Below are 23,118 nucleotides of genomic sequence, written 5' to 3' on the forward strand. Positions count from 1 at the left end.
AACAAGGCTTGGGGTGGGGGGGAAATGTTCCCACTGAATAAATCCCCCTTCTTCATCAATGCAACAAGGAAATTTGTAGATGAAAACCAGTTGTGGTAAAAAAAAAATTCTGGCTGTCTTCAGTAAATTAACAGAATATTTCCACATGCCCTTACGTCCGGACAACCTGCCACTAAAATAGGTTTGCCTGTATAAATCTCAAAATTATGTGTCATTCTTTTTGTGTCACATAAAATAAATATTTTTATATCCCAATTTATTGGTCTTCTTGGGAGAACATTGCTTCACTGCAGACTGCCGTTTGAATGGAACCATCTGCTCAGCAACACAAATCATCTGAATTTGAGGTCTAGCCTGAAACTTTGGAATCAACGAGCCAATTTCTGGACGTATTTTGAACAGTCTGTTTCTGTTTGGATCATGAGTATTAGTCATTCTGTCATTATCATTTAAATGCACATTTCTCTTGATGACTTTCCACAAATCGCGTGATATAAAATAAGCACATGTCGCTGGACTTGCCATTGCCCAGTGCATACGGGTGCGAGAGAGACGATATACTTACAAGAAACTGCTCACGTTCGTCTTTTGTGAGTTGTAATGACCTACTTATGTTATTCTGAACAGAAAATGTTAGTTCGTTCAACCGTATGCTCTAAAAGAAAGTCGCCAAAAACACTGCGAAAATAATCTGTGGGAGCTTTCACGTCATCTGCTTCTGGCAACGAATTATTCCAAACAGGTGTAACTCTGTGCTACAAATAGCTGGTACTGTCTGCCACAGCAGCGGTCTCTTTACTGCACTATTAGTATTGGCATTCTGCGAACAGCCCCCCGATCTTGAAAAATGTTTTCGGTCTCATTCTCAGCACCATCATCCTAAGCAATAGAAGAGAAGAAATATGTGAGGCACTAACATAAAAAGACAGATTTTGGATGCAGATTTTAAATTGGAAGACATTTCCAGTGGCAGATGTAGACCCCGACCACAATTTATTAGTTACGAACTGTAGATTAAAACTGAAGAAACTGCGAGAAGGTAGGAATTTAAGGAGATGGGACCTCGGTAAATTGAAAGAGCCAGATGTTGTAGAGGGTTTCAGAGGGATTGTTAGGGAACGATTGACAAAATCCGGGTTAAAGGAATGCAGTAGAATAAGAATTGGTAGCTTTTTGAGAATTGAAACGATGAAGGCAGCAGAGGATCAAGTAGGTGAAAAGACGAGGGCTAGAAGACATCCTTGGGTAACGCAGGAGATATTGAATTTAACTGGTAAAAGGAGAAAATGTAAAAATGTAGCAAATTAAGCAGGCGAAAGGAAATACAAACGCCTAAAATTGGGATTGACGGGAAGTGCAAAATGGCTAAGCAGGAATGGCTAGAGGACAAATGCAAGAATTGAGAAGCATATATCATTAGGGGAAACGTAGATCCCTCCTACAGGAAAATTAAGGAGACCTTTGGAGAAAAAAGAACTACCAGTTTGAATATCAAGAGCTCACATGGAAAACCAGTCCTAAGCAAAGAAGAGAAAGCAGAAAGGTGGTATGAGTATGCAGAGGATCTATACAATGGAGATGCAGTTGAGGGCAATATTGTTAAAGTGGAAGAGGACGTAGATGAAGAAAGAGGGTTGGAGGGTTGATTTGTGGAAAGAGACCAAACATCAAGGTCATCGGTCTCATCGTATTAGGGAAGGATGGGGAAGGAAGTCGGCCGTGCCCTGTCGAGGGAACCATCCCGGCATCTGCCTGAAGCGATTTAGGAAATCGCAGAAAACCTAAATCGGGAAGGCCGGACGCGAAATTGAACCGTCGTCTTTCCGAATGCGAGTCCAGTGTGCTAACCACTGCGCCACCTCGCTCGGTGTCGATGAAGAAGCGATGGGAGACATGATACTATGTGAAGAATTTGACAGAGTACTGAAAGACCTGAGTTGAAACAACATTCCGGTAGATCTACTGAAAGCCTTGGGAGAGCCAACTAAGACAGAACTCTTCCATCTGATGAGCAAGACGTATTAGACAAGCGAAATACCCTCAGACTTCAAGAATAATATAGTAATTCCAATCCCAAAGAAAGCAGGTGTTAACAGGTGTGAAAATTACCGAACTATCAGTTTAATAAGTCACGGCAGCAAAATACTAACAAGTCTTCACAGACAAATGGAAAAACTAGTAGAAGCCGACGTGCGGAAAGATCAGTTTGGATTCCGTAGAGATGTAGGAACGTAAGAGGCAATACTGACCCTAAGGCTTCTCAGATAAGAAACCTACATTTTTAGCGTCTGTAGACTTCAAGAAAGCTTTTGACCGTGTTGACTGGAATACTCTCTTCGAAATTCTATGGGTACTAGGGATAATTTACAGAGAGCGGAAGGCTATTAACAACTTTCAGAGAAACCAGATGACAGTAATAAGAGTCGTGGGGCATGAAAGGAAAGCACAAATTGAGAAGGGAGTGAGACAGGGTTGTAGCCAATCCCCTATGTTATTAAAGCTGTTCTTTGAGCAAGAAGTAAAGAAAACCAAAGAAAAATTTGGAGTACGAATTTAAGTTCAGGGAGAAGAAAAAAAAATTTAGGTTTGCCGAGACATTGCAATTCTATCAGATGCAGCAAAGTACTTGGAAGAGCAGTTAAATGGAATGAACAGTGTCTTGATAGGAGTACATAAGATGATCATCATCAAAAGCAAAACGAGGTTCATGGAATATTATGGAATTATATCAGGTGATAGTGATGGAATTAGATTACGAAATGAGACACTTAAAGTAGTTGATGATGGTCGAAATAGAGAGGATATAAACTGGAGACTGGCAGTGGCAAGAAGAGAAATTTGTTGCATCGAGTATAGATTGAGGTGTCAGGAAGTTTTGTCTGGAGGGATTTGCATGGAGTGTAGCCATGTATGGAAGAGGAACATGGACAATAAATACTTTAGAAAAGAAGAGAATAGAAGTTTTTGGGATGTGGTACTACAGAAGAAAGCTGAAGATTAGATGGGTAGACGATGTAACTGACGAGGAGGTACTGAATAGAATAGGGGAGAAAAGACACAAGTGGCGCAACCTGACTAGAAGAAAGGATCGGCTGATAGGACACATTCTGAAACATGAAGGGATCACCATTTCAGTATTGGAGGGAAGCGTGAGGGTAAAAGTCGTAGACACACCAAGAGATGAATACGAGAACAGAGTTGAAAACATATTGGCCACATGACTCCATTGATCATTGTTATACATAAAAGCGCAGGAACCTAAATCACAAACACAAGATGGCACTGAAGCGTGGTTAGTTGATTCGGGGGAAGAGACCAAATAGTGAGGGCATTGGTCCCATCGGATTAGGGAAGGAAGTCGGCCGTGCCCTTGAAAGGAAACATCCCAGCAATTGCCTGAAGCGATTTAGGATAATCACGGAAAACCTAAATCAGTATGACCAGGCGCGGCTTTGAACCGTCGTTCTCCGGAATTGGAGCATGTTAACACTAAAGATGAATGGGAATTATCCTTTCTTCATTTTGGTTTACCTCTTGCATGTGCAAATAAATGTGCCTAAGATTCTGATGATGCCTATTTTACAAAAACAGTATTTTCGTGTTCACTGAAAGTTGTATCTAGTTTATCATATCGAAATATGGATTACAGCAGCTAACAGATATTAGCAAAATATGATACCATTTTCAGAATGAAACTTTGCTGCGTATTTACCTGTATATCTAGAAACAGTGAACACAACATCGCGTCTTTGTTCGCAACGCGCACACAATAAATGAAGGTCGTTACACGAATACAACCAACGTTCAGTAGTTACCAGCACATATCACACGCACAGGGGTCGTTCATGTAAAAGTTGCTTCAAGCGGCACTAGTGCTCGAAAACAGTTCTTCTCCCACTTAAAAGCGTCATAATGGTATGATGCGAATTCGCGACAGTCGGCATTAAAGGGTTAACAATATTTCGAGAAACCTTCGCAATTTCCATCGTAAAGTGTCAAACGCAGATTTCGTTAGTCTCCGTTGGGACTCCAGCAGATGGAGTGGGAACCACTGTTCTGAGAGCAATCATCAGAAGATCAGCGTGCTATTCGTGTAGTTCTATGCCGTGATCATGTTAATACGTCGCGTGGCGGAACAGCGTTTTTTGGCTCCAACCGCCCCGCTGATTACCCCGTGGGCAGCTGCCAGAAAACTTCCGCCTCGTTGGCTACTTGTTGCGAAAGGGCCTCTACTTATATCCGCCGCCGGCCTTACACTCGGTCAGCTTATGTCGAGAAGACAGTTGTTTCCAACTGTCAGTGCCTTTGTAGCACATTTTTGTCACCAAGGAGCTAAAGCGTGTTATTGTCCTTGTGTATAGAGCAGCGGTGTGTCGTTCAAACCTAGTAACGAAACAAGTTTTTTTTTACCGGCCACCCTGAATTCCCTCTAAAAGGAGAGTAAGGATTGTAGGTTACGCACCACTTACTTCAAGTTAGAATTTGGAGCAGGAAAATTTTACCTTTGTGTTGCACTTGTCGTCGTTCCGCAGCCAACATTCGGTTCCTTGATGGTGCTGGAATTGAAATTGTTTAAGATTATGAGGAATTATACTGTATGATGTGAACGAAGTACATTGCGATTGACTACTGAAGTAACGCTTCAGTAAATTTATAATCAATTCATTTGTGGCAGCCACAGACACTGCTTAAGAGCTAGCATCACTGCATTATCTGATGGTATAACAAAAATGCTCTCAGTGATTTGAATTTATCTTCTGCTTTAAATGAGTTTTCATAGCAGTCTTCCGAAATGTGGGAAGTCAACATTTTTCGTGGGGTTCATCTTATTGGAAGTTATTTACTGATTTTTGATTAATTTTTATGTATTTGTTTCTTTAGTTGGCCATCTAAGGGCCACAATAAGCTTACAGTCATTATAATGGTTCTTCTCAGTTTCTATTTTTTCTGTAAAGCCAGACGTTGTCATCAGTGCACTGTGTCTAGAATGGTGCTCGATTTGGCATCAAGTCTTCTTATCTAGGAAAGCACCTAATGTCACTACAGCTGGTGTGAAAATGTCCCAGTTTTGCGTGTCTTGTGGTTGTTTACTCATTTCGTCTAGATCTTTTTTTAACGTTCATACACCACGATATTTTAGTTTTCTGTGTTCATTCAAATATGCTGGGATTGCGCTTCGCCTATGAGGAATCATTCGGTCTTCTTAGGTGACCATAATAATTGAGCTATACATATGCGTATTGCGTCGTATTTGTTTCTGTAATAGAAAATATTTCTTGTTTCATTTTTGCAGTATAGATTCCAGTTTTGTAATTCTCACCCAATAGGCTGTGTAACATCTTTATCTGTTTTTGTTTCTAATACCCCTAGTAATCATACCTCAGAGAGGGTAAGGCACGCCTTTAAACACATTAGTTTTATGACAGTTTTGTTATTTTTGGAAAACGAATTTATACTGTAAAATTTCGTTTGAAATGGAAAGCTATTTCCATTTTTCTGCCAGTTCTTGGTTTCAGGTGGGCTGTTGCCTGTCATCCATTCACTTAGATATTTAAAGATATTCATACGTTTTGATTGTCCCGTATCCTGTGTTTAACGGGATTTTACTGTCCATGATGAAATTTTACACTACTTCTTCTGTTTTCTTTTTCTTCCCCCTCTTGTAAAGATAGTTGCAAACTGCTGCTTCTGTTAGTACATTACTTTGTTCTGTTAATGTTGCAAAACCTTTTGTCCTTATTTCTATGTCATGTGCAAGAACTAAACGGACTACTTCCACCCCATTCTTCTTAGTCACAATCCTTAAAACTTTTGAACAAGTTCCGAAGTTTTAATTCCTTGCGCCGTTCTTGTACTTTTTTTTTTTTTTTTTTTTTTTTCTAATAAGCCGTTGAAGTAGAGGGTCAAATTCATGTTCTGATTTCAAAGCCTTCAGTAGTAGCATCGTTGAAATTTTATTTTGGGCTATACGTTAGCGTTGGTCTACTGATCTTCAGTAGCTTCTCGATAAATCTCATATCTGCCAGTACGATAAGTAGCATATCACGATGGACTGAGATACTGTCTTGCTCGTCGCACGTAATACATTATAAAGGTTTTTTGTTATTTTTTGCTTACATATTTCTTCAGTAACAGAACAGTGATTGTGAGTGAAACGTTAAATATCAGTCATAATTACGATTGTGAGCCTCGAAATGGAGAGATTATTAATAATGCGTAGATCTGCTCCTGGTGCAAAACATTTAACAAACAAAGCAACTCGACCGAGACAGCTTTAGGTGGGCTTTTTGCACGTATTACGACGAATACCCACCTTACTTTCATTCGCGATTGTAATCTTACCCGCACTGGATGTGAAAGAAGCCATATTGTTTCACAACCACTTGGCCGTATATGACAAGCCGGAATTAGGAAGCAATAACGTACGTCCGCAGCAACCTTACTGAGGACTTAAATGCAACTAAGCTACGTACATGGTTATTGTTTTTGTGTATAATGGATAATACGGCATAAACTACTGCAGCAAACATCAGTGAAACAATTTCAGATTTTATCGAATTAAGATTTGTTACTATTTATATGGATTTCTTCGAAGGTAAATCTTACGCCTGGTCATGTTACAGTGATTCATGGATGTACTGATTCAAAATTAAATGAAGGTTCAAATGGCTCTGAGCACTATGGGACTCAACTGCTGAGGTCATTAGTCCCCTAGAACTTAGAACTAGTTAAACCTAACTAACCTAAGGACATCACAAACATCCATGCCCGAGGCAGGATTCGAACCTGCGACCATAGCGGTCTTGCGGTTCCAGACTGCAGCGCCTTTAACCGCACGGCCACTTCGGCCGGCTTAAATGAAGGGAAAATACTACCTGAAATTATGTGGAAAATAGCATCTGAACTGTATCTGAGTTCATAATGTTAAGAAATTGGCTAAGCCTTTACTGAGGTGTAATGGACAAGCTTAAACCTGCAGAAAGCGTAACGTTATGTCTGCAGACATACTTATGGGCGTAGGAGATTAGTACTACGGTACAATAGTCTCTGAAAATGCGCGACCGGCAAAATTGCGACGAGTGTGTGTAAAACAGCAGGGGAAATTTTAAACATTTGTTATGAGGTGACTTGAGAACTTCATTTCGTTGAACAACACAAAAGAGCATTTTCGGACTTAAACAATTTATGTGGATCCATTTTCTTCTTTTAATGAGAAGAATACTCCTTGAAAGTTATTTAAAAGTGTAACTGATGCATTTTGTATAAACTCAGTATGTTCTTGACAGAGACAAGAGAGCAATCTACATCCATTGTGGAGGAAGTCAACAAACTTGGTGATTGTTGTTATATGGACGTTAGGCCGTGATCTGAGGCACGTTTTCGGTGCCTAAAGTATCGTCTCGTAATGCTGGAAACATCCACATAGGCAACAACGACGTAGTTAGTTGATTTTTTAACTTAAAACTGCGCTCACTTGACACTCAACTAACTACGATCTTAAAGCCGCTGTGGATGTTTCCAGCATTAGGAGCAGAACGCTGGCACTGAAACATGCCTTAGAACATGGTCTCATGTTCATAGAACAGGAGTGTCCAAGGATGCAACCTGCCATTGGTAACCCCCTCTGTGGCTCTGTATGAATTGCAGACTGATCCCGTTGTGAAGAATGCTGGGTTTGTACAGACCATATTTCTTATGATATCTCTACCATTGGGAAACGAAACGTAGACGCTTGACACATGCCATATACCACGGCATGGTGCCCTTACAACAAAAATTGCTCAGGATGTAAATATAATACATGAAAGCCTGCACTGCGTAGTGAATAGCACGTTACGTACGTTCCTCCGCCTGCCTGCTCTTCCTTTTAAGCGCAGTCGTTTCCCGCTCGAGACAACTTGAGCTCGAGGACATTCGCAGAGCGCCTGTTACGCCAACACGTCAAGTGAGCAGCTCTCAGCAGAAGCTGATAGCGCAGCCCTCGGCCGTGACCTGATAAGCCCGCGGTGACGTTTGGCGGCCGAGGTGGCCGTGCCTCCGCGGTCGACGATGATCGATCGCTCGACCCAGGTCGACGGTCGCCTAGCGTCGCGGCGCGGCGATCGAGCGGCGCTGGTCTCGTCTGCCCGGCCGTGCTTTCATTTTGCCGGCTTCCCTGTCTAGCCTGCCCCGAGACGGAAATAAGAGGGCAGCAGCCGCTGGAAAATTGCGCCGCCTTGTTCGCGTTTCGTTGCGGCAAATTACTTTCCCATCTTGCTTTCCCACTCTAGTCTGTAGAGTAAACAAGGCGCGCGCTCTCACACACACACACACACACACACACACGTCATTGCGATGCGGTCTCCATACGTGGGACATGTAGCTGTGATATCCCCGAGGAAATCGGCTAGTGGAAGGCTTAACTGACGCCTTCACATCTCTTACAGTGAAATCAGATTAACTTACTGTGTGCATTTTATTGAGACCTGACCTTCGACAAGTTCACCAAGGCGTAAACGCTTCGGAAAGAACGTACAGATTGATTCAGCAGCCCCTACCGCTGTCATTTTATGCAACCCGCAATGTTATACCTGGCCTTCATAAACCATGCGCTAGGTTTCCATATTCGTTCACACGCTACGCGCAAACTGTTCGTGTTACAGAAAAAATGAACGAGACCTATTCGTAGGATATTTATTGTGGTGAAATTCTGTGCCGGGGTACGTTTTCACTGGTACCAATGGTTTTCGAGTCTGGGTTTCTTGCAAAATGGTTCGTGGCACTCCCTCCTACCACTGTACAAAAGCTTTCGGCTACATGAACTATTCCCGATATTCACCTTTTTTGGTCTCTCTTGATTGGACTTTTACGCCACCAGCACACTCCTCTATTTCGTTAACATTATTAATTTAAACGTAACCGTGAGGACAATGAAAGGAAAAAGACTTTCATAAGCGTTGCGAAATTAATTACGTTTATAATTCGATCCAAACTTAATCCTACAAGCACAGTAGTTTCGTAATAGAACGAAGCGTTTGCTTATTTTGTGCTGTTAACATTGTCAAAACTGTTCGGTAAAATGTACGCAAACGTCAGTTTTGCGATTTGTAAGTGCTCAACTAAGCCGGTGTCGTAATAAGACCACATAGTGAAGACCAAAAGTGTCGAATGTGTAAAATAAATCGTGCAGATTTTTGTCCAGTGGTAGGAAGGTGTGCCATGAACAAGACAGTAGTAATCCTGACCGCTGGGGGTTAAGTGGGAAAATGGAGATGCGTCTGAAGGTCACTTTAGTACGTTTTTCTTGAATAACTCCAAAGCTACGGTCTCTAGTGAAAACGTGTCCCAGTACAAAATTTAAGTGCATTAAATTTCCTATAAAAAGGTCCTGCTCACCTTTCCTGTAGGACTAACAGTTTGCTCGTAGCGAGCGAGAAAATATGAAAATTTCGCGCGTGGTTCTTGATGCCACATATAACATAGAGGGTAGCCCGAAACAACAGCGATAGGGGCAGCTGAATCACACTGTACACAGACGTCAGCTGCTTCGCTACGCTCCCTGTGCTTCATTTCAATGTCTGAAAATGTGTTTCACTTTTCTGTAATTAGGCAATGGCTTGTATCCAGGGAGGACTGCGGCCGTCGGGGAGGGGGGGGGGGATACACGGAGGTCAACCCCCACCCTAAAAAAATAATTTTTGTAAATGTTTTTATATCTTTACGTGTACCAAAGCTCTTCGGTAACCTCCAGAGAATAAAGTAAGGAAAGAACTTGATGTCTTGAAGTCGTCAAGTAAATATAGAAATTACACGCTACATCAGTCACAGGATACTTACAGTTGCTTGCACGGAACATTCCAGCCAGCGAAAGGGATACATTCACAGGCTGATCGCTGATCGTAACTATTGTCAAGAGCAAATCCGACACGGTTCAACAGTTCATAGGTATTAGCGACAAACGACAGGACAGTGAGCGAAAAAGAAAGATAAGGAGACACTCTCTTCGATTTAAAAAAGCTGCAACAGGATCAGACTTACTTACGTGTTCGCAAAGCCACAGGCAGCAGACCTTTGCTCACAATAGCAGTGCTAATAGAAATAGGTAGCGGCAAACTACGTAACATTTTACGTTGTGAAGATTGTGACTTTGTTAAAGTTTCATGTTTTTAATTGCAAATGTTTTTGTATTCATACATTAAATACAGTCTACAATTTATGGTGGTCCGTCCACACAGCTAATACGTACAGCCGCAGAGAAGTACGACAAGCCGATTGGCTAGTGAATGCATGCAACAGACCTTTAATGTATTTGTGTGTAATTCTCTTTTCTCTTAGCCCTCGATAGGCGCAGTTAAAAGAGCTTCACAAACACAGAAGTAGTGACTGCAGACAAGACCGAAATAATTCTTGATCTAGGTAGCCATATGAGAAGGCCAGCGTTTGAATCCTTTCAGTACTAGCTTCGCAAAGCATTTTCAACATTCAGTGACTACTGCCGTATCACCTTCCACAAAATACTTTTTTGAAAATTACATTGTATATACTATCAAGCGAGGGACGTTAGAAGCAACGTTCTTGTTAACTCTGGGTAATGTTATCGCGTGCCCACACCCCAAACCGTCTCCGTTTCCCAAGGGGCCCTTGAATCCGAACGGCTCCACTTCTTTTATCGCCTCGCGAGACCGCCTCGCAAGCTCTCTCCCGCAGTATGTCTCGGCTAAACGCACCGATAGTTCGGCAGGAAAATAGCAGTTTGCTGCTGTGAAGCCATTTGGCCTCCACTATCTCCGATTGGATTTCCATGGAAAAAGTTCTACCGAATGGGAGAGAAGTAAAGGAGCGCTAGTCCGAAGCGACGAGGCGTGGCGTCCTTTAAGCATCAGCAAAAGAGCAGCAACATTGAAGGGAAAAAATTGTTTATTAATGAAACTGAGTAGCGAATAGAAGAAACTGAATTAGCTCTGGCATCTGACACAGGGGGGCCAGTCATAGAAACGAAAGATAATGCGTTGCAGTAGCCATCAAATATTTCTTCGCTTCAGCACAGTCAGTTCTGAAAGCTATAACTTTACGCTTTCGTAGTATTAACAGTAACTAGTATGCACAATCTGATCAAAAAATCTAGACGTCCCCATGTGATTGATATCATGAGAGGCAGACCCGCTACTATGAAAAGAGGCGAAGAGTATTGTTTTCCATAGAGACGCAGTAACAGGAGACTGGATTGGTCAAGAGAGCTCAGCAACTTCGAACGTGGATTAATCATTTAATGTCGCCTCAGTAACAAATGCATCAGTGATATTTAGATCTTCTAAAGCTGCCCAAAGTTCATTGACTGAGAAACTGAAACGCGAAAGAAGAACCACACCTAGACAAAGACAAGGCAAAGCACTGCAGAGGGTGGTGGCAAAAAATCACATGAAACCAACAGAAGGAATCACTCGTGAGGTCTAAAGTAATACCAGCAAAAATTATACATAATCTCACAAAACAACTGAAAATAAGTTCAATCTCCACCGACATACATCGCTGTATGAGGAAGCGTTAAATAGACAAAGCAGATCGTTGTCAAAGAAGCTCTGTCAAATGCTTCTTGAGATAATCGATTTCCTATTTTCCCGTAGAAATATGCAGTACTGGACCTCACAGCAAGGAGACGTCAGTAGTTTAGAGAAATTTTGATTTGCACTTCGTGTTTGGAAAAAGAAAGATTTTCGAATCCTTCTATACCCACTTGCGACTTGCGATTTTAGAAATTATGGAACGGAACGTGCCCTGAAAAAAATGGCCTCCTTTGTTTATTTTGATCGTGGTCATTTCCTTCTTCCCAAGACAGCAAGGGAAGAATACGAAACACTTTAATTCTTCGATACTTTCGAAAATTTCCACTTCCATCACACAACGTAACATTACCACCGAAACAGCGGTCTTTTGAAGGGAGATATTGCTCAATTGTTGGAACAACGAATGCCTTTCGAATGATTATTATTTTCAACAAGGTTGCGGTGCAGTATTACGTAACTATAGGTCTGTTATAGTTGATAACGATTTGTTGCAGATTTGCGGAACGAATTTCACGGAACCACATTTTTTTGGGGAATATATGGCCAAGTGGATTACTTCGCAGAGCCCAAGAGGTGTCATGGTTTTCAAAGTAATGATCAGATTCTTTGTAAGATTCTCAGTGAAAAGTAAAGCACCCACATAGGAACTACCTTAAAACCCTCGGTTGAGTATTGTACTTCAGTATGGGATCCTTATCAGCCAGGATTCACAGAGGAGGTAGAGAAAAACGCGGTCCATTTCATGCCTGTTCGTTAAGTAAGCATTCCATTCTTGAATGGTACAGGGAACGAAGTGTGTAGGGCCGGTTTAAGACACAAGCGACACACGGCGGCCGCTTGGGGCACTAAGCTGAGATGGGCATCAGAGGCGCCGTAACTGTGAGTTTCTACACAGGACGTGTCACATTTACGAGCGGCCTGTTGAGGGACCAAGATGAGAGGGGCTCCGGGTAGGCCCCAAGTACAAGATGTATATTCAGTGCTAATCAAAATTACTAGCTAAAACTGGCACGGTTGAAAATCTGTCAACCAAAAGCGGGGGTAGGGGAGACGAGAGGGCAGATTAAACAGAATTGATTTTTTATATTACAGTTTATTGGGAATGTGTTTTATGAAATGTTAGAAAGTCGCTTGTGTGGAAAAACGGTCCGGAACCGGCCCTGGTGGTACCCGAAGTACTCTAATTCATGCGCCATAAGGTGGCTGGCGGTGTGTGGACATAAATGTTTATATGACATATAGATAACAAAACTGCTATTAATTGTAACAGTTAAGTCAGTACAAGACTTCATTTACACATCTGATAAACGTTTCAGTGTTTGAGAGTAACGGGGCTCATAAAACGAGTCACAGTGACCAAAAATGTATACATAAAACAGGGACTGACCTTTCTTAGCAAAACTATGAAATTACGTCTCGTCCCCCCTCCTAGGTACAGAGGAAAGAGGATTGCTGCTGTGGTTGGCAGATAATGGTAGATCATCATCGCCCGATTCAGATTGTGGAAAACGTCGTTCGGACCTTATTCACCTCTGATGGACTCAGGCTCTTTGGGCTTGTCTTTGTAGAATTTGATGAAACTTTCATTGAGTGTGGATAAAGGCAAAGAATTATTATGTTCGCAATCTCTTAGTGGTTCCCGGCCGCAGAACTGAAACGGCCACACAGTGTGGTTAACTCTCAGGCTACGTATCTCGTAAGAAAGATAAGGAGAACGTACTTTTCAGCCAAGTGCTGTGAGGTTATCGGCTGCACTTTCTCCTGAGTTTCTTGCAGTACAGTAATACAACTTGTTTCTTCTTTTTCTTACTGTCTTTGCAGTGTTGATATCAGCCAGTTTATGTATATTACGCTTTGTGTTACATGCAAAAGCACGTCTAAATTCACTTTCACTTCAGTACCTAGTACACGGTCGGATACGCTTTCAAATAACTTCATGGAGTTACTAGCGTCTGCTCGAATGTGTATTTTCAAAAGCATAGCACAGTTCACTCTGTAAGATATTGGATAATTGATAAACGAACAACGTAGCCCATACTATAACTACATGTACATAAATAATCCTCAACCCACTGTACGATGCTTGGCGGAGAGTACCCTCTACCACTACTAGTTGTTTCCTTTTCTGTTCCACTCGCAAACAGAGCGAGAGGAAAACTATTGCCATTATACCTCCGTACGAGCTGTAATTTACCTTACATTTTTTGTCCAGAGGCGAAATGTACTTTGACGGTAGTGAATCGTTTCTCAATCAGCTTCAAATGCCAGTTCTCTATATTTTTCCAATATCGTTCCTCGAAAAAGAACGTCGCCTTCTTGCAGGGAATCCCATTTGAGTTTCCGACGCACCTCCGTAATACTTGAGTGTTGATCGAACCTACCGGGAACAAATCTAGTAGCCCACTTCTGACTTTTATTCGAGGTCTTCGTTCAACTGGACCTGGTGCAGCTCACAAACGTTCGAGCAGTACTCAAGAATGAGTCGCACTGGTGTCCTATATGCGTTTTACTCCGTTACAGATGAACCACACCTTCCTAAAATTCTCCCAATAAACCGAAGTCGTCCGTTTCCCCTTCCCTACTGCAACCCTTACAGGCCCATTGCATTTCATATCGCTTCTCAGCTTTACGCCTGTACTCATCTGCACTAACTTATATTTTTCTACATTTAGAGCTAGCTGCTGTTCATCACACTACCTAGAAGTTTTGTCAGTCATCTCGTATCGTCCTACAGTCACTCAGTGACGAAACCTTCCCGTCAACCGTAGCACCATTAGCAAAGAGCTGCGGCCTGCTGTTCACTCTGTCCGGCAGATCATTTATGTATGTGGAAGGTAACAGCGGTCCGCCACACATGCGGTGCTTCTGACGATACCCTTGTCTCTTATGAACACAGGCCGTCGAGAACAATGTGCTGGGTTCTGTGTTACTTCGAGCCACTCACATATCTGGGAACCTCTTTTTCCTAGAGGCGATGGCATGGTTTTACGTAAGCTTTCAATGTACATTTAAACATCTGGGACGACGTGGGCAGTAAAATAGACATGGTCACGCCAGTCGTTCTGGTCGTGGACCTCAAGTGCAGTGCCACAGGAGGTAGCATCTGTCGCGGCCTGTCTGTAGAACCCTGGGCCAGGAGGAAATCTCAAATCTTATGGCAGCTGGAACAGCGGAAACGAAGTTTACGTATGACATTAATGGGCGGAAGACTGCACGTGGGAAGTACGCGCAAGTATTTTTGTGTGTCGCCACTTCGGCACATCGATGCGCACGCGCGCGACTCCCTCCCTCCCTCACACACACACACACACACACACACACACACACACACCGGCACATCGATGCGCACGCGCGCGACTCCCTCCCTCACACACACACACACACACACACACACACACACACACACACACAGAGAGAGAGAGAGAGAGAGAGAGAGAGAGAGAGAGAGCGCAAATCTTCAACCCGGCCGGGAATCGAACCTGGGGCCACGTGATCGAGAATCAGCAACGCCAACCACAAGACGACGAACTGGTGACGCTGTAGCGGAGTGCGGTACTTCTGCCACTGAAGTTGTGGGAGGAGAATGTCTGTGCCAGACTGCGGGGTGTGGCGGGGCCTCGTAGTGCAAACGTCACGGGCAGGTCTAGCGGCTACAGGCGCGCGGCTGCTCAACCGGCAGCACGCACGCACGTCGGCCTGACCTGTCGCGGCCCACTACCTGCCGTCCACCTCACCATCGCTCTACATGCCCGTTCTCCCACAGGTGAAACACGTGTGCTTTCTTTGTCAATCCCACTCCGTCATAGCTAGACGGACAGTTCTTTTAGGCTTGCGGGAAGCCAGATACACACAAAGCAATATTGAGGATATTCAGCCCAATGGTCAATCGTGCATTTGCTACGACGTGTTTCGGGATAACAGTATCCCATTTTCAGGTGCTAAAAACAAGGAAACCAGATAAAACAATCCTCCTTATACCGACAGACGTATAAGCATTGAAGAAATCCTGAGTTAAATTTTTTATGCCATTATGCCTAGTCATAACTTTAAAAAATAGCTGCACGCATGCATTGTCAACTCAAATTGTAAAAAATAAAACATCACAAGCCGATGCATTTACTGTTCCCGAAGTACAGTTGCAGACTGAAAGCTGCTGCCATAACATACCAATTATGATATAAGTCCAATGCTCAGTACTAAATATACTACTGTCGATAATAACATCGTTCATAAATTCCTATCTGGCCTTGCCCCATTCTAACTTAAAACTGTCCCTATGCTGCAATCTAACGGAAATATCATGCAAAAATCCTGTGTTACAAGGTAAAATACACTGAAGCGCCAAAGAAACTGGTATAGGCAGGCCTATTCAAATACAGAGATACGTAAAGAGGCAGAATAAAGCGCTGCTGTCGGCAACGCGTATAAGACAAATGTCTGGCCGCAGTTCTTAGATCAGTCACTGCTGCTACAATGGCAGGCTGTCAAGATGTGAGCGAATCTGAACTTGGTGTTACAGTCGGAGCACGAGGGGTGGCACACAGCATGTCCGAGCTGGCGATGAAGTGGGGATTTTCCCGTATGACCATTACACGAGTGAATACCAGGAATCCGGTAAAACATCAAATCCCCGACACCGCTGCATCTGAAAAAAAAAAGATCGTGCAAGAAGGGGAGCGACGACAGCTGAAGAGAATCTTCGAACGCGACATAAGTACTACCCTTCCACAAATAGCTGCAATTTCAATGCTGGGCCATCAACAACTGTCAGCGTGCGAACCATTCAAGAAACAACATCGACAGGGCTTCCGGAGCCGAAGGCCCACTCGTGTACCCTTGATAACTGCACGACACAAAGCTTTACGCCGGCCGCAGCCGAGCGGTTCTAGGCGCTTTGGTCTGGAACCGCGCGACCTCTACAGTCGCAGGTTCGACTCCTGCCTCGGGCATGGATGTGTGTGATGTCCTTAGGTTAGTTAGGTTTAAGTAGTTCTAAGTTCTAAGGGACTGATGAGCTCAGAAGTTAAGTCCCATAGTGCTCAGAGCCATTTGAATCATTTGAACAAAGCTTTACGCCTCACCTGGGCCCGTCAACATAGACATAGGACTGTTGATGACTGGAAACTTGATGTCTAGTCGGACGAGTCTCGTTTCAAATTGTATCGAGCGGATGGACGTGCCTGGGTGTGTGGACAACTTCACGAATCAAAGGACCCTGCATGCCAGGAGAGGACTGTTCAAGCTGGAGGCTCTGTAATGGTGTGAGATGTATGCAGTGGGAGTGATATGGTACCTCTGATACGTTTAGATATGACTGACAAGTGACACATATATAATTATCCTGTCTGATCACCTGCTTACATTCAAGTCCATTGTGCATTCCGACGGACTGGGGCAATTCCAGTAGAACAATGCGACACCGCACTCGTCCAGAATTCTTACAGAATGGCTCCAGGAAAATGAGTTTAAACACTGTCGCTGCCCACCAAACTCTCAAGACATGAAAATTATTGAGCATATGCGGAATGCCTTGCAACGTGCTGTTCAGAAGAGATCTCCACTCCCTCGTACTCGTACGGATTTATGGACAGCCCTGTAGGATTCATGGTGTCAGTTCCCTCCAGCACTACTTCAGACATTAGTCTAAACCATGCCACGTCGTGTTGGGGTACTTCGGCATACTCGCGGGGGCCGTGTATCAATGTCTTCGGCTGTTCAGTTTATGTTGGTGGCTATTTCTTACGGAAGATATCTCTAAATTGTGCCCAGAAATGCCCTTTAGACACCTCCGTCCTCTCATTTGAAACTCCGACGCACTCATCTTTCAAGGCACAATAAATATTTACCTTCTCTAAATTTGATAAGCAAGTACTCTTTTTCTTTAACGTGCAACACCCACATGCTTTCCGTTATTTCCCCAAAGAGTGATACACACTCTTTAGATGCTTTGCTGCAGCTGACTAACCGTTGTCTCTATTATTATGCTCGTTAAATCTAACTTCAAAATTCCGTCCCGTCTGCCCCACATATCTCACTTCAAAATCATGACATTTTACTTCATACATTCCCAATTTCCCCATCCAGTTTTCATTTGGACCGATCTTATTCCTCGGCCTCTATCCTAATTTGTTTTCCGCCTTGAAAGCAATTTTAACCCCTTTCTTGTTAAACCATCTCGCTAATTTATATGAGATGGTCCCCCAATACGGCATGACTATATTTGTCTGGATTTTTATCTTTTGCTGGTTACCATGCCTAACTGCTACATCCAATCGTTTTGAAATCCGCATCAAAGCAGATACACAGCGAGTGACACGGAAGAGTATTACCCCCCGAGAAAAATATATGATCTTCTAGAGTTTTTGTCGCAATCTCCCCTGTCACACATACAGTCGTATCAGTGCATCATTGCTTTCAAGCAATTGTTCCCGGAGCCACTTTTTGTGAACTCTATTTTGCTGTTCGGAGCTATTCTCTTTGAAATGATTTGAGTTTCATTTTGTACGAAATTGGTGTTCATTTCCATCCATCCATCCATCCATCCATCCATCCACCCACCCACCTTCCACAAAGTTGTATTGCACACTCCTCTACTCCTCCCGCCCTCCCACCACGTTCAGTCAGATCATCTGTACGTGTATGGAAGCTGGCCTTATGAAACAGTTTCACCAATCTGTCAATGGAAAATAAAATAGTACACGATAGGTCAACATTTTGCAGCTTCCTGAAATTAAATTCTACCAATAGGTGCCTATAGGCATGTAGTACTGTAAGATAAATGGCAAAAGTAATATATATATATATATATATATATATATATATATATATATATATATATATATAAATAGAACCTGGTCTTCGATTATTGATAACTCCACCACTTTTCTGTATGGTATGATCTCCAGGAATGCATATTCGTTGGGAGAAAGACTTTCTTTATATGACAACAGTGATGTTGGCATGAAGTTCGTGATCATGAAACAATGTGTGGCATTCCTCGGTTAAATTTGAAACCCTCCTGTTGCCTGTCCGGAGTGACAGAAAGTAACACGGTTTATGAATAGGACAATGAGAGGGAGGGAGAGAGAGAACGAGAACAATCCTTTTAATGCCGCTACAGCGATAAGTAGCGAAATTTGAGATAAACATTTCCTATTGCACAGAATTACATGTACAATACTGAATATCAGATTGATTATTTTTAGTGGTTTCAGACTTGTCGAAATTTGATGATGATTAGTATACCAATATAATGCGAAACATACACAACATTTAAGAGCCTTAAATACCGAACCGAAGAAACGAAAAACAGCCACCTGGACGCTGAGAGCGAAATAGACACGTGCTAGTAGTCTTAATATCGTGTAATTACCGACATAGGTCATGAGAAAACTGAAAGTAATTCAACCGTTTAATTATCGAAGTTTCCTCAAATGGGGGATTACTGGTAAGATATTACGACTCTTTGGTGTCGGCTATTCACGACCCAGTTTATTAGCGTGGCTTGTTTCAATGTCGTAGGGACGATTCTACACCAGCTCTCCGAATACCATGCATCTATTAAAGAACTAACCCTTAGGCCATTATAATGTAATAATCAAATTAGCGAAACAATTTGTACATAAATTGCGTGGACAAATGCCATGGAAATAGTAACGCTGTCCAAACAATAATCATCATTTAAACCCAGTAAATGTTAATTGCAATTAAATGACACATTTGCGAATGTGGTCTTAAACTATTGCGGATTCAAATTGAAACAAAGACGAATAATAAATAATTAATGTAGTGCAGCAGAGAAATGTAAACTGAACATATGCATATAAAGTTCGTTTAACAGCTCATTAATCAAGAAATTCGAAAGCAAATATTTGAAGCTGTCCGCAGCACAGATTCTCACTATTGCTCCCAACATACAATTAAGGCTCATTACCGTAAATAATCGCTGTAGTAACAAGCACAAAACATCAGACCTGAATAGCAATATTAACCATAGCAATATTTTTAAGTTGTCAGCTTCCTTAAGTCCCACAAATAAACTTGAACTGCGTATGGGTCTTCAGACTCAATCACTGAAAACCGCAATCAAATGTTCTAACTAAAAGTTCTTCGGTACTCACTAAAATAACTCTTTAAGTCCAATGATCGGTACCTGAACGTTGGTAGTGTTCTAGCTACCGCGGATACTTCCTCGCCCAGACTACGCAGACTGCCGCCAAGCACGCCCGCCGATAAAATACCGCTCGTAAAAGGTAAAAACATCCCCCAGACGGAGGGCTGAAAACCTGAGACAAAAGGCCGTGTGCGTGTCGCTGCTCGCCCATAAATACACTGGAGTGCAAAACTTGAGGACGAAACTATTAGCGTGATGCGTGAGTGTCAGTATGAAGTAACATAGCTCGATGAAAGTTGGGTCATACGTGGAAAGAACTGCTACAATGTAGTATAGAAAGTAACTGACAGAAGTATGCAATGAGACGAACAGAAATAACACTCTTATTCAGAGAGAGAGGTATCGTCAGGAGTGTCCTAGGGAAGTTTGATAGGACCTCTATTGTTTATATATACCAGTGATTTGGCGGACAGGATGGGTGCTGATGATGCTAAGGTGTACGGTGTGGTGTCGAAGCTGAATGACTGTAGGAAGGTACAAGACGACTTAAACAAAATTTCCGTCGGTGTGATGAATGGCAGCTAGCCCTAAATGTGGAAAATGTAAGTTAATGCGGATGCGTAAGAAGAACAAACCTGCAATATTCGGATACAGTATTACTAATGTCCTGCTTGACAGAGTCAAGTCGTTTAAATATCTGGACGTAACGTTGCAAAGCGATATGGGGTGGAACGAGCATGTGAAAACTGTGCTAGGGAAGGCAAATGGTATACTTCGGTTTGTTGGGAGAATTTTAGGAAAGAGTGGCTCACCTGTAAAGACCACCTATAGGAAGCTGGTGCGACCTCTTCTTGAGTACTGCTCGAGTGTTTGGGAACCGTACCAGATCGGATTGAAGGAAGACATAAACGCAATTCAGAGGAGGGCTGCTGCATTTGTTGCCAGTAGGTTCGGACAAAAATCTTACGGAGATGCTTCGGGAACTCAAATGGGAATCCCTGGAGGGATGGCGGCGTTTCTTTCGGGAAACACCATTGAGAAAGTTCAGACAACTGGCATTTGAAGCTGACTGCCGAACGATTCCGATGCCGCCAACATACATCGCGCGTAAAGATCACGAAGATAAGGTACAAGAAATTAGGGCTCATACGGAGGTGTGCAGACAGTCGTTTTTCCTTCGCTCTATTTGCGAGTGGAACAGGAGGGAAAGTGACAAGTAATGGTACAGGGTGCCCTCCGACACGCACACAACGGTAGCTTGCGGAGTATAGATGTAGATGTAGACAATAATTAAAGTGGAGTCTCCGCGATTTATGATGGTGCCCTGGAAATTCCAAGAGGCTGGACATGTTTCTTGATTGACAACATGGGCGATAATGCGTGCTCTGCAACGTGCCCCCATCGTAGCCACAAGGTAAGTAAGGAGCTCCTGTAGTACGACGTTCCATTCCTCCATCAGCGCAGCTGAGAACTGTTGATGCATGTGGACGTGCTGCAGTACGTGTTCTCAACGCATCCCGCTTATGCTCGATGGGATTTAAGTCGGAGGAATGGGCATGTCAGTCCATTCGCCGAATATCATCTCTCATTTCAAGAGTTCCTACACCCGTTCTGCTCGCTGCGCTCGCGCGTTGTTGTCCATAAAAGTGTTAGAATTTTGTTTTATTTTGTTTTATTGGCGCTGATTTCTGCGGATGCCACATTGCCTATCTGGTTGGGCAGTACTGGAGAATTGGCAGATTTAGTTACACTGACTTAGACTGAGCTGTCGCATGTGGTGTTCATCCAGGGTCATTCAAGTGTCCTCTCTCTCTCTCTCTCTCTCTCTCTCTCTCTCTCTCTCTCTCTTATTTATATCTCTGATTATAATGCATTAATACCTGTATGTTCAGTTTACTTTGACTGTCATTTGTGTATTTGGCATAGTTTTCACCAGCTTATGTCTTATGAATCAACAAACGTTTCTTTATATGGTGATGCATGTTAAATTACATTGATTTTCCATTACTCGGTGCTTGTTGTTTCTTTATTCTTAACAGCCATAGTCTTCTCCAATATAAATCTTCACATGACTTGCACAATTAGTGTTCGACACAACACTGAAACGTCACTGAAGACTGCGGAACTGCCTCTTTGTGTCAGAGGTCATTCTACGTTAGTTTTTCTGCAGAAATGTCATTTACGTTCATAGAGACGGCTCGTATCTGAAGGTATCGTGTGACAAGAATTGTGATTCTTATTTTTACGTTTCATTCCGTACCGCAGTAGACGGCGGGTTGCTTGAGATCACGGCAAGTAGTTGATCTTGGATCTTTTCAAGCAGGTTCCAGTTGGGGCAGTGTGTTCCAATTGCGAATGTGTGGAACGGAATAAATTGTTCTAGCATTGGCCGTACAACGAAGGGAAACGCATATCGAGCTTTTTTCACAGTTGAAGAAATGGAACCAGTTTTATAACTGGATTGTGTGTCTGCAAAGAAAATGTGGAGGACTAGTGTGTGTAGAATCGTTTCATTCAATATGTTCCTTAACTTCGTCGCACCTGCAGCCCTTTAATTGAGTGCTCTGTTTCGTTACAGAAGAGACGCACCGTCCCTGCATGGGTCGTCACGGCGCGTGAGGATTATCTGCTAAGGTAAGCTGCGCATGCGCGTTCCGTCAGCGCGTTTCTGTTCACCGTTACCAGTCACTGATATATTGCAGTTTCTTCTTTCTCGTGGCAGAAATCTATATGGTAATCCGCTCATAAGCTGCATTATTTAGGCAAATCAATCCGAGAAACTATCCCATTTGGACGATTGCTGGCGTGGGCACGGATTTATCTAATTTTACCTTCACGCAATATGTTTATTGACTCTTCCATGAACGTACTCTCTCGGAATTTAAACATAGACTATACTGTAATGTAGAATGCATCACGTGCAGCGTATGCCAGTGGAGATCGCTAGCATCCGTCTGACATTTTCATGTTTACTAAATGAACTTTCAACGAGAAGTTCTGCTCTTCATTCGGTCTTCTCTATTTCCGCTATCAATGCTATCTAGTGAAGATCCCAGACTGTCGAGTAGTTTACAAGCCAATGACTTCTTTCTTTGTATTACCTCCAACGTTTTACATTTCTGTTAATTACTCTTGGCTGGGCCTACACTCCGGAAGCGACATTATGGTGTGACGCAGAGCGTACTTCTTGCAACACAATCATTCCTCCACTGTACTGTGTGGTAATTTTGTCTTGTGGTAATTTCGTGAGAGGAAGACACATGTTACCCTTCTTGTGACCCAAGACCTTGTAATATTAGTAGGAATATTCTGCTGAATCAACAACTCCCGTCCTATTAATCCATCCTGACAAGAGTCGCAAACTTCCGAACAGTACTCAAGAATCTGTCTTACACTACTTTGTAAGCCACTTCTTTTATGGATGAAGTACATTTCCTTAAGATTCCTCACTGAATCTCAGCA

General features: G+C 42.8%; 1 long non-coding RNA gene across 1 annotated transcript in view; it reads left to right on the forward strand.

The window, feature by feature from the left end:
* The window catches only part of LOC124607349, a 347,199-nt gene that overhangs the window by 188,612 nt on the left and 135,469 nt on the right, over positions 1-23,118 (forward strand). The window contains exon 3 of the long non-coding RNA XR_006978813.1: positions 22,235-22,290. This is a non-coding gene — a long non-coding RNA (uncharacterized LOC124607349). The remainder of the gene's footprint in view (positions 1-22,234; positions 22,291-23,118) is intronic.

The sequence above is a fragment of the Schistocerca americana genome, chromosome 3 (genome assembly GCF_021461395.2).
Source record: "Schistocerca americana isolate TAMUIC-IGC-003095 chromosome 3, iqSchAmer2.1, whole genome shotgun sequence".
NCBI lineage: Eukaryota > Metazoa > Arthropoda > Insecta > Orthoptera > Acrididae > Schistocerca > Schistocerca americana.